The sequence below is a fragment of the Fulmarus glacialis genome, unplaced genomic scaffold, assembly GCF_000690835.1.
Source record: "Fulmarus glacialis isolate BGI_N327 unplaced genomic scaffold, ASM69083v1 scaffold17144, whole genome shotgun sequence".
Lineage (NCBI taxonomy): Eukaryota > Metazoa > Chordata > Aves > Procellariiformes > Procellariidae > Fulmarus > Fulmarus glacialis.
Window position 1 is genome coordinate 28,990 of NW_009209051.1, and position 12,283 is coordinate 41,272.

Here is a 12,283-nt window from a genome sequence, read left to right on the forward strand (position 1 = left end):
ACGAGTTCGCCCTCGCATCCCTGATACGCCGAAATCTTGATTCAAAGCTTGACAGAATCCCAGTATCTCTTCCCACAGGCACTTCTAAAAATCTCTTCTTCATAAAATAGAAAAAACCGCGCTGACAACATTTCAACCCCTTTATTTTTGCTTTTTGCTAGTTTGCATCATGTCAAGCTACCATTCTGTATTTTTGTAATTAGCGTACCGCTCACAGGAGTGAATCTGACAGAAAGGGGGGCTCACACAGAAGAGCAAACAAAACAATCCTTCCACCACTTGGCATAGAGGGAACTAGCAAAAAAAAAAAAGTTTAATATTTGGCTTTTTTTGTCTGTATGTCACTCACGGCTGTGAAAGGTGTTCTAGTGCATTGGTTTATACCTCCCCGGTTTGTCTGAGGTGGTCTTTAGCTGAGGGAAAGCAGGCGTGTGTATGTTTGTGTATTTATCTGTGTATATATGCATATGCGTGCACATATATATACACACCTGTGTGTGTATATGTATATGTGTGCACATAAATATACACACAGGTGTATATATATATGCATGTGTTTGTATACATGCATGAGGGTGTATATGTATGGGATTCAGTTTGGGTTGTGTTAAACCCAGTTTATAGCGGGAGATGCTGTTATACCCATCCGTCCCAGCTGTAGGAACTGAGCTGACTTAAAGCCGAGAGCCATGGACGTACACAGCTCATCCACAGTGACTGGTTACAATTCTGGCTATTGAATTGCTGTCGGCTGATGGCGTATTGAAAGTCATTGCCGTTGTTCGATGTGTAATTTATTTGTTAATGATATACAAGGTTTCACTGTGACAAGGAATCAATAATGAATGCTTTATGCTTTAACAACATAAAGACATAGGGGTTGCTTTGTTTAGAAAAATGTCCCATTCTACTATCTTTCTCCAGCAGTGATCCATATGGTGCATTACTAAAAAGGAAAACAACTGTGAGTGAAAAAATATGAAATACTACAGGCATAAATCTTCTATTTTCCTACCAAGATGGCCTTTGTTATCTGGTCTATGAAAAGAGTATGAAAGAGTAGCTATTTATACAGCACTGTTTTTCATCATTAGCTTTTATTTTCTCTAAGGCAACCTTTTTTTTTCCCTTCTTCTTCTTTTTTATATGTCTTAAATGGTTGACCTATAATTTTATTATTTTCAAGTAATATTTTTGGATTCCTATCTCCCATGTATTGTCTTGGTGGAATAAGTTACCTGAAATTTTTCAGTATATACAGTTAATTATGGGTTTGTAAATGATCTTATATTTCATTAGCATTATTTCTGTCCTCTTCGTTACGCAACCTGAAATGCTGTTCTTTATTTTGACTTGTAACAAATTTTGTCCTCAAGCTGCTCACCTAGAAGTCTCTGAAACCCTCAAATTTTTTCTAAACATATCTAAGCTAGAAATATATTTTTAATCTGGCTCACTAGTAAATATATTAAATATGAGTTCTGCCAGGACCACACTTTTAAGCTTCTGAAGTATAAAAAGTTTATTAAAAATATCTACTCTTTGTCATCTCACTCTTTAGTCTTTATCTAGAACATAAACCACCTGTTGTTATTTAATTTTTTTCATAAAAGGAGGAGTAGGTGCTTTATCAATAGATTTTTTTTTTTTTTTAATCAATACTACCCTGATTGTTCCCTATAATGTAATATTAGTCCAACTTTTATTAGCTATTGCGTATAGTGGGAAAAATTTGAAAAAGAGTCCCCACCATCAGTCATTTCAATTGCACCATCTCAGAGGCTCGCTTCAGTACCTTAAACACGACTGAAGCCCCCGAAGCACTGTGCAATCCTTGGCAGTACCACCGTCTCTCTAGAAGCTTTCAGGAGGGAGGCAGCCGTCTCCTCTCCAAGCAGTTTTCTTAATAACGTTTCATTTTCATATTCACACCTGTTCGTAGATCAACTTTGTTACAGGCAAGGGACTGTCAGAATTTCTCAAGTGCAAAAACTTAATTAATTTTCTTCCCCCTTGTCAATCTCTTACTTTTTAATTAACTCCAATCTAATGTCATTTCTACTGAAAGGATATGTATAAAATTTCTTGATATTTACTTTGCATGTTAGGGTGTTTTGAAATAAAGCATTAAAAAAATTTCAATTTCAGTGTTCTCTGCTGAGTGAGGTAATTTTTATCATGTTGTGATTTAAGCTGCTATAGGATGAATTCAGATTTACTTTCCATTTTCTTAAGAAAATCTGTCCAAAAAAATGCCTCAAAACATACCATTTAGAATTTTTTTTTCTCTTTTTGTTCATGATTCCTTTGCTCCCCTAGACACAAATAGCTTATTGTATCCTAGACCAATGCTATCAACCATAATATAAAAAAAAAAAAATTGCAGAAATGCCAGCAAACCTTGTAGTGGATATTATTGGGAGTTTCTTGTTGAAGGCACATTTACATTCATGTTTCTATGAGTAAAGCTCATGTCCATCTACTAATGATTTTTTCACCTTTTTTCATTAATATATTGGATTATGTCTGATGTGTAAAAAATATTCTATTTAGCCTTGACTTAGCTTCAAAAATCTTCAGTGGCTTATGCTAAAGAGGAAACATTTCAGAGGAAGAGTTATGTTAAAATTTAAAACAAACAAAATTACTGTTATGTTGGAAAGAGTCTTGATAACTTAAAACTTAAAAAAACCCCTCATTTATTTTCTGTCCATTTAAATGTATCAGTTTTAATAGCAAAACAAGTAGAGAAATTCCAGTGCGAACACGTTTTAAAGTAATGACCAAAGATTATCAATATTTTACTGTATTTCACATTTTAATTTCTTTGCTTATGGCATCATTAATTCCACTCCTGAAGGGACTTTATTTTAATTACAGCAGAAATTTCAGTGCTGGGTAAATCTCTACTTAAGACTTATAACACGAGATCTCTTTGGTTCAAAAATCTACTGTGTAATTCATTTTATTTATGCTGTTCTACTCTGTTTTCCCTCATATTAAAAAGCATATTGGCAAAGAAAATGACATTATTGCTGAAATAAAATGACAGCGATGAATCTAACAAGCTTTTCCGTACCTTGAGAGTCATCTGAATTCCCCATTCAGGGAATTATTATACATATCCCCATTCAGGGATTATTATACATAAGAGATCTAGCAGTTTAGACAAGGGAATAGTAATAGAGAAGTCCTAACTGTAATGCTGGTTTTCATCTGTTTGTTACTATTTCCTCACCCGTAACAGACAATTATAATTACTTATCTGTTCCATGGGACCACTGTAGGAATAAACTTCACTATTTGTGATGAGAAAAAAAAAGCTAGGTAGGTGTTAAGTTGTTAAATTTACAGCCACATTAGACTATTACAGGGATGATGGGAGTATGGGATTCACTTAGCTGTGATAAATTTGTTTTGTTCCATTTCATCAACTAGGCTAAAAAAAACCACTATGATTTTTTTAGGAAAAACATGAATATTTTAGGAAAAATACGAAGTAGTTAACTCTGACATCTATTGACAGGTTGGCAAGACATGTTTGGGGAATCGCAATAATTCAACATCTCATTTGAAGACAGCAGAAACAGAGACAAGCTTTCAGGTATTCTGTTTCTGAGGAATTCTCGGGTTTTTATTAAAAGGTCTTGTAAAGCATACAATTACTTGAAGTATATTTATGCATTTTATGCTAATGCTTTTGAAACAGAACTGCTCACTCAGTTCAGACTTTGACTGTGACCTGATTGCATTTCATCTGTTCAAAATGGATTCTGGTTGGTAACAATTTGCAAAACTGTTTAGTACTTGAAGAACTGGACTATCCTAGTAGTCAAATGAGAACGTGATGTCCGTAGCACTGGGAACAGGAGAAGGGAGAGATTTCCGAAATAATTATATATCTGCAATTATGTGAAGCTGTATTCAGCCATGTTACCAACGGAAAAGCCTTAAGCAAGTTGTACACCTGAGCTCTTCATTTGATAGACCAAGAGAAAAAGATAAAAATCACCACAATTATAAAGCAGCATCAGACTTGTATGGTTTTGCACTGTCAAAGATTAAATATGCTTCCTTTAGTAGAGATCAGAATCCTCTTCTAGATGCAGTTGACGAATACCATATTCTGTTTTAGTAGTTTAAGACTGGTACATCAGTTTAACAGAAATACAGTTCTGTGTGCACTATTGCCGTGGATTTTTAACATACTTTTTTATTTGCTTATGTATGTCTGTATCGTGTATGCAATGCTTACACTGATGCTCTTTTCACCTCCAACAGAAGTTGCACAGCCCTCCGTGGACTAAACCCGAAGATAAAAAATCACTTGAAAGAAATGAGAAAAAATTTGAAGAGTCTGTTAGTACAAAAGAAAAAAAACTCTAAGCACTAGTAATCTACATTAAAAACGCCCATCACTTGCTTCCATCTTCATATTCTTTTTAGTCCAGAGGCATGAAATGTACCAGGTTTCTAAAGCATGCATTTTTCACTATTTTATGAATGTTTGTAAATTAGTCTAGAATAGACCAATTAGTACCTTTCAGCAATAATCCAAAATGGATGTTTGAAGAAATGCTTTGTAATACAGTCTGAATTTTGAACTATTGTTCTACCTGATCAGTAACTGCATACTATAAATTATTTTCTTTGTAAACAACAGCCATTCTCAAGTATTTTCTCAGTCTGTTCTATTTCATGTACCTTTATGGCAGATTAGGTTTTAAATCAAGTTAAGAATTAAGGGGCACTTAACGTGGGGAAAAAATACCTGTGTAAATATAGTTGAAGTACAATACAACTCATAAAAGCAACTGTAAAAATGGAACAGTGAAGGTCCATGTATACTTAGCTTTCAGTAATACCATTTCAGATCTGCTTACTTAAACAATAAAACATGTTTGGTTGTTTTTTTCCTAACTGCTATCACAACTAGTCCATTTCTGAGCACTGAAGCGTTAACAGAAATGCAGAGTTAAAGGGATGGAGACGGAGAGAGTCGTGGCTTTTGGGATTCAAGCAAAAATTTTTGCAGGTGGAACTGAGTTAAAATTTTACAGCTTGGGTACCGGTCATGGGAATTCAGTTCCATCCTTTATATTTGTGCTGATCTCAACAGAATAAATATACTTTAAATGGTAAAACCCCACTTTTTCCACCACAGGTGGCCCTTGGTCACCACAGCGGAGAGGAGCGTTTCAGTTGGGCTAAGCTCTGTGACTCCAGGGTTCTTCCAGTTTCTCATGGGTCACATATTCTATGACAAGAAAGCAGAAAGGAGGGGAGGAGAAGGAAGAGAGAATGCTTTTGCTTCTTTGTGTGTATGTCATTATTGGTCTAATTTAGGAATTCATATACCTCATCTTGTTGAGATGCAAATCTTTCAAGACCTAGTGCCTTAGGAACAGTTAATTGCCTAATGCAATGCTCTTATGTTTTCCTCTTGCATGAAGTGTTTTAAGCAGTTGTAACCCGTAAACTCCCACCTTCCTCTTACTACACACAGCAGCACGTTACAACTTCCACTAGATTGAAAGTAGTTGACTTATATTAGTTTGCTTTTCCTTGCTTTTGAATCACTTTAAAAAGCAAATAGACAAATCTTATTTCGTTTAGTGGCGCTCTCTGCTTCAGTTTTAGCTTTTAGTATTTTACCTATCCTTCAACAGTCTCATCCAGTAGCTGTCTGTTCCTTGCTGGTGTGAATATTTCACCCTGACGTCTTGTGTATGCTCCTCTACTCAAAGGTAGATATTGCAGAATGGTAGGTTTCTCTGCCTGGAGAAATTACAACACTTTTAAAAAGAAAAGAAACTCATGAGCTGACCAAATGATGGCAAAATACTGCTCAACAAAGTCGTACTGCTATCAAAGAAAAGATTATCCATGTTAAGTGTCAAAAGAAGTGAAATCCTGGCCACAAAAATAATCAGAAAAGGGATGTGGCTTTTCACAGCTGATCCTAAAATCAATCATCATCAAATTGTACCTATCAAATACAATATGAATTTGTTTCAGGCAAATGTGGGCCACATAGCCGAAATTCGCTGCACTTCAGTTATAGCCACAACAAACCTGGATGAAGACAGTCTGCTGTATTTCAAAATTTTCAGTGAGAAAGAGGCTTGTGATCCTGTCACATCTACAGCTGGCGCTAGTTTCTAGTTATGTCAAAACCAACCTTTCCTTGCTTATGACACACCTTAATGGGAATATCTGAGGTATGGGCTGAAAAGGTCACTGAAACTGTTTCAGTCATCTGTCTAGAAAGGACATGGATCTTCACGTACGTGTGGCAGAGGAATGAGGTAAGCCGTCCTACCTGGCATTTGTTTCACCTTTCTAAAGAATTGAGCAGTGCTGACAGCATATCTACTGTTGTTATAACTGCTTATTGCTGCTGGGTCAAGGAATGGCTTGGGGTTGGTGTCCACGACATGAAAAAACTGTACCTTGTAAGTCAGCAACAATCTAGCTTGCTTTTTTTAATTTTTTTTTTTTAACATACGTGAAACCAGTGAATGGTTGAACAGCCCTCTGCTTTCTGGGAATGTGCATAATTTAATGGGTATTTCACCACCAGATAATTCATGTAATAAATCTGTTTACCATCAGAAAAACAACACAAAATGGATGGGGTGGATGGGGTATTGTGAGGTTTGTTTTGTTTCCAAAAGGTTTATTGCTACAAGCTTTCCTCTAGCCATGGGATCATGATCTGAGGTATGTTTGCACGCATGTATGCTTTTACTTGTGTATGTCCTTTTTCCTAGGTGACGGTGAAGACCAGGTGAGACAGAACTGAATAAAGCCATGTTGGTGGGGAGATTAATCCTCTTGCTTTGATTAAAGCTGTAGAAATCAATTATGTCTAGTCTTGAGGATTACCTGACTACCTTCAGATGGGACATTGATTGCCACTTGTTTTCAGTGTGATTAACAGTTTCACTTCTCGAAGATAATGACTGGGGGAATCCCTGCTTATCTTCATACCTACTATGTATAGAATAATCCACATGATACAGAATTAAGAAAAATAATGATGGATAAATTAATCTTTTATTTGTATATGGTGTAGGTATATCTGATATATTTTGTAGGTATGGCTTAACAAATATTGCTATTCTGAAGATTCTGGTCTTGTATGGAGACGTTGGTACATATCTAAAGTGAAATCTATCCTTGAAGGTTGTATCTCAGAGAACTAGAGTTCAAAAACATATTAACATCTTTTCAGTTTGAAAGGAAACTTCTTTTCGATTTATACATGGAAAAAAAGAAAAAAAATATTTTACAGAGGACATTGGAATGTGTAAGAGTTTGTGCGGTAAAAGTCAAGGATTTTGAAAAGAAGGAAAACAAACCGCTTAAAATAATGCTTCCAAGCATGAACGTTGCTTGTCACTAGCAAAGGTGTGTATGTCTGCCCTCAGTGGATCAATAACCATTCTTTCATTCCAGCCATGAGAGTGAGTAGTTTCACATCCCAGCACTGGGGCGAAGCTAAACAGACCTTGCTGTTTCCTCTGGTTTGTAGTTACGCAACATTATAAAGAACATGGTCATAAAGGAACTTCAGTTTATACAATTCAAGTCACAGTCACACTTACTTGGTCTCTCTAGAATACTCTAAAACTGTTCATGGTCAGGTTCAGAGAGAAGCGAGTCACTGGGTCTGTCTCCCTGTGCGGACTCATCATACACAGGGCAGCGCATCTTAAGAAAATGTTTTGTAATTCCCTGCGGTTGCCTGGCAACTGGGTCACGGACCGTATCCTTCTCTTTGCAAGTAAGGATTACACATAAGGAGACAAAATGCTTGTCTGTTAGATGTTCCAAAGTTTAGCCGTTAAAAGCAATTTCATTTCCAGTTTAAGAGCAGGCCAAACATATTCTTTTTTGTAAGAGTATGAGATGGATTTTAGATCGTTTCAAACTTTAAACTTCCATTTCAATTTTACTTTTGCAGACTAGACTTCTCCAAATTAATCTCTCTATCCATCTGTATCTATGTGCATATTTGTATTTGTAAGCATACATGCATATTATCTATGTGCATATATGTAAATTTACATGTAAATATACATATACATATATGAGTGTGTATATAAATAAAAAATTCTGGAGTGAAATTTCATCCATGGTCAGATATCACTTTGCATTATAAAATTTGTAACTAAGAGGTGTTCACTCTACCAAAATGACAAAGGTCAAGGCAATGCCTGTATGTAAAAATAGAACACTAAATTCCTCTAATTTTCATGTTGAAAAGCTATAGAAATGTTTAAGCCTATTTGTGTTCAAAATGGCTCATTTTTTGCAGTAGGACATGGTAGATCATTTTGCTAGAGTGAACATACGTATTTCATTAGATGTGATTTCTGGTTTAATCATCAGGATGTCTTGGTGCTTCCCTGCTTAAGAACTGAGATAGTGAAATCCAGGCCGTTGTTGACCTTTCATACGGAATTTTATATAGAGACAGCGTTTTTCATTCAGTTATACAATAACCTGAGAAGTTTGTAATTCTTTTCAGTAATAATGGGCTATGAAAAGCCAAAAATTACAGTGGCAGTCCAGTTCAGAGGCATGTGTTACGAAGTGGTCAGAAGGACTGACTTTTCTGTTTAAACAAGAATTTCTTTGAATGTGAACAGAGGATGCTCTCACCGAGTCTTAGAACATTAAACTTAAGAGACACCTTGTGGCTTTGGGAAAGCTGTCTCACTCTCACTTCTGTAAGTACTTCAGCACAAATGATATGATACACTGCATGTGAATATATCGATATGGGATAAGATAGTTTACTTTCATTTTTAAAGTCAGATCCTCAGATTAAAAAATGTTATAGAAGCATATGAAATATTAGCACTATTTCTTTGCTTGTTAAAAAAAAAAAAGTCAAATTTGATCTCTTAAAGGGAAGCTCCAGAAATGGGTGGATTTCCAGAAAAATCTCAAAACAGTTAATGATAGATAGAAATACTTTTTTTTTTTTTTTTGTCTGTGTTCTATCCTATGTATTTTGAGCATTCTTTTTTCTATATATGTTGACAAGGTGTCTATAAGGAAAAGTCACATTTTGGCTCCACTTAAAAACACAAAAAAGGAAAACCATTTCATGATGGAAATAGATAGTAAAGACTGCATTTGCAATCCTACTTGATAGTTGCCATTTAATTTTACTTTTAGTGTTTCTTTTTAAAATTGACAAAACAGTCAACTGCAGTTGGCACACTTGTGATTAAATGTATATTAAAATGCACTGCTGTGCAAGAATTACCTATTTATTCAAATGAATAGTTTAAAAAACAAAAAAAACACATAATTATTAGTCATACCCAGAGACCACTAACTTTTTCTTCCAAAATATTCTTAAAGGTGCTGTGAATGAAGACTATACAAATTAATGATCTATAAGCTGAACTTGATTCTACCATAATATTTTAGTACACAATTTTTTGCCTTAATTCAAGCCATGAAACAACTGGCACCTAAAGTAAATCGCATATGTAAATTATCAGACCAACAAAACTTTTCTGACAGTCATTAACTGTGTTCTCTAACTGAAAATATTTTTCCTTAAATTTCTGTAAGTTATTTTCAAGTACAATAGTATTAGATTTACTTCAACGCTTCCACCTTGATTTGCACAGTAAAACAACAGTGTCCCAAAATTCTTTATACACTGACTCAGAAAAGTAGGAAAGATAACGAGAATTTTATTTTTCCACAGCGTGTTCAAACTTGTACTATTGCAATGATGTAGTGATCTCTTTGTACTTTATCATGATTACTAGTTCAATTTTATAGCTTTGCATACCGTAATTGATGCTAATTGCAAGAGACTAGAATTATGTGTTGGGTTCCTAGTGACCAAGCTATGTTGAACTAAATGAAAGTAAACAAAAGTGACTGTTCATTTGAAATCATTGTCAAAAATGTACGTAGTGGCTGGGTGGGGTGGGAGGGAAAGCCTGCCGATTATGTACAGATACAGGACGCTTCACAGACGGTCAGAAGAAATCATTGACCAAAATTCGCAAAACATACAGAAAATACAGAAAATCATATCCCCTGAATAAGACACAATGAGAAAGAGTTTGAAAACAAGTCTGTCTGCTGCTGCAGTGTCTTCTCCTTTGCACTTGTCCTCAGCCCATCACTTTTCCATCGATACGTGGGCAATGTGGAAATCCGGACAGCCGTCCTCTGCAGCTTACCCAGAAAAGTCTTCTGTCACCAGGAGCTGTGCTGTGGGCTGCTCCCTGTGCCTCGCAGGGGGCTTTTCTTGGCTGCCCCGCAGACTGGCTGCAAGCTCACTAGCTCGCTCTTTCTTCTCTTGCTTTCCCCCAGCTGGCACTACTGAAGCTTTGCCAAGCTCCCTTTTCCTCTAGGAAAATGAGGGCAGCCTTTATTTCAGCAAGTTGTTTTAACCCTGCGTAATCTATGGTAGTGTCACAAAAGGTGAACACAGACAAAATCCCCTTTGGTGGACTTTGATCCCACCAGCTGCAGATTTCAAAGTGTAAATTCTCCAGTCTTGCAGATATGGCAAAAAAAACCCCAGCAACATACTTGTGATAAAATGTATATCCTTGACATGTTTCCCGTCATTACTAAGGTATAGAACTGAAAGGTCATTAGGATTTTTTAAATTATTTTTAAGTCGGGGGTGGGGGGGGAAAGGTCTGTTTTCCCTGAGCTTACATTGGACATGAGTTAAATTTTTTTGGCTGAAATTAAAGGAAAGGTTGTACCTGTGGTAGAAGTCCAAAATAGAAATAACAATTCAAATAATTAAAGCTAAGAGCTTCTAAAAACCGAGCCTTGTAATTGGAAGTGTTGAATGCTCCTAAAGCAGGCAGTTCTTCCACTCCCAAGGACTGGAGATTAAGTTAATATCAGGTCTGCTGTTCCATTCACGCAGTCCTGCCAGTTCACTGGTGCACTTGGAAACAGATGAGCAACGTTCTAGATCTGACGTTGCACATAGGTGTATGTGCACACATGTTGCAAACATACTGCCTTGCTCTATACAATGCTCAGTTGGAGAGTATTTAACTAAAACTATATAATAGTTAGCAAATACATGGAAACCTGGATATTTGTCATCCATATATCTCACTTTGTAACTGTAACTTAATAGGAATACTTTTGATTAACATGATGGCAAGCAAATAATATTTTGGCATATCAAGAAACACTTGGTTAAACATCTGCCTGTGTCAAATATTGACCTGTAGTATAAAGTGATGTAACGTTCAGAAGGATTTCATTTTATGCATCAGATAATATCCTCTCCCTTTCCTCTTCCTGTCTTTCCGTCTTTTCTACTGTCACCCTGTCGGCTGAAGTGTTGGTTTCAAGGATTATGTTGCTATTAAATCCAGCTACAATAGGTGCTAACACAGTACAGCGGTCACGTCCTGTTGACAAAAGACGTTGTCTGCAGGTACGTTTATTCATATTCCTCAGGTCACTGAACTCGCACGGCTGGTTTGGCACAGACGGTGCTGGGTGAGCATCTGACGTCCTGGCTGAGGTACCGTGTCAAACTGTCAGTGTTGACCTGATATCTCGGGCACCGTGGCAAGCACGCTTCTGAGCAAATACTGCTGTGGCACTTGTTTTGCAATTAAAGACGACATTAAACAGAATTGGGTGTGGTGAGCAGTAGTTTCCATGTTGCCCTTTTCTATGAAAGCCTTCAAAATTACACCAAGCAAAACTGCCTGTTTCAGAATTGTAAGCCTTGGTCAAGTTAACAAAAAGTGTTCAACATGCTTTCTTTAGTGCCTATTAAACAAGGAGAACTTACATCTTTCCTGCAATATGGGAAAACATGCTGTTTAAAAAGTATTATTGACTTACTCTTGGTTTTATGGATTTGTAATTCATCACAGCCTCGGCTGACATTCAAGCTAGTGAATTTTTGAGAAATGCAGCGGAAGATATCATCTAAAAGAATAAAAATTGAAAAATAGACCAAAATTCAACAAAGCAAAAAAACCCCAGACAAAATCTAGACTTATTGATGTCAAGGAAAGAGTTGATTACTGATTGAAATAGGACCCACATAAAGTGGATTTTAAAATTTAAGATTGTTTTAGAATCTCTGGGCCAGATTATTTCTTAGCAATATAATCTCAGTGAAGCTTCTGGGAACAAACATTCTGTGATGACCTGAAGGGAAGTACAAGCATTAGAATTACCATTAACATATACGTATTATATTTATATACCCAAAAATAATTTATATTATATATTAGTATGTAGTAAT

General features: G+C 36.1%; 1 long non-coding RNA gene across 1 annotated transcript; it reads left to right on the forward strand.

The window, feature by feature from the left end:
* The first annotated feature begins 3,525 nt into the window (after nucleotides 1–3,525).
* On the forward strand, nucleotides 3,526–4,656 carry LOC104076019. The gene is made up of 2 exons (XR_683510.1): nucleotides 3,526–3,604; nucleotides 4,282–4,656. It is a non-coding gene; the product is annotated as an uncharacterized LOC104076019 (long non-coding RNA).
* The last annotated feature ends 7,627 nt before the right edge of the window (nucleotides 4,657–12,283 follow it).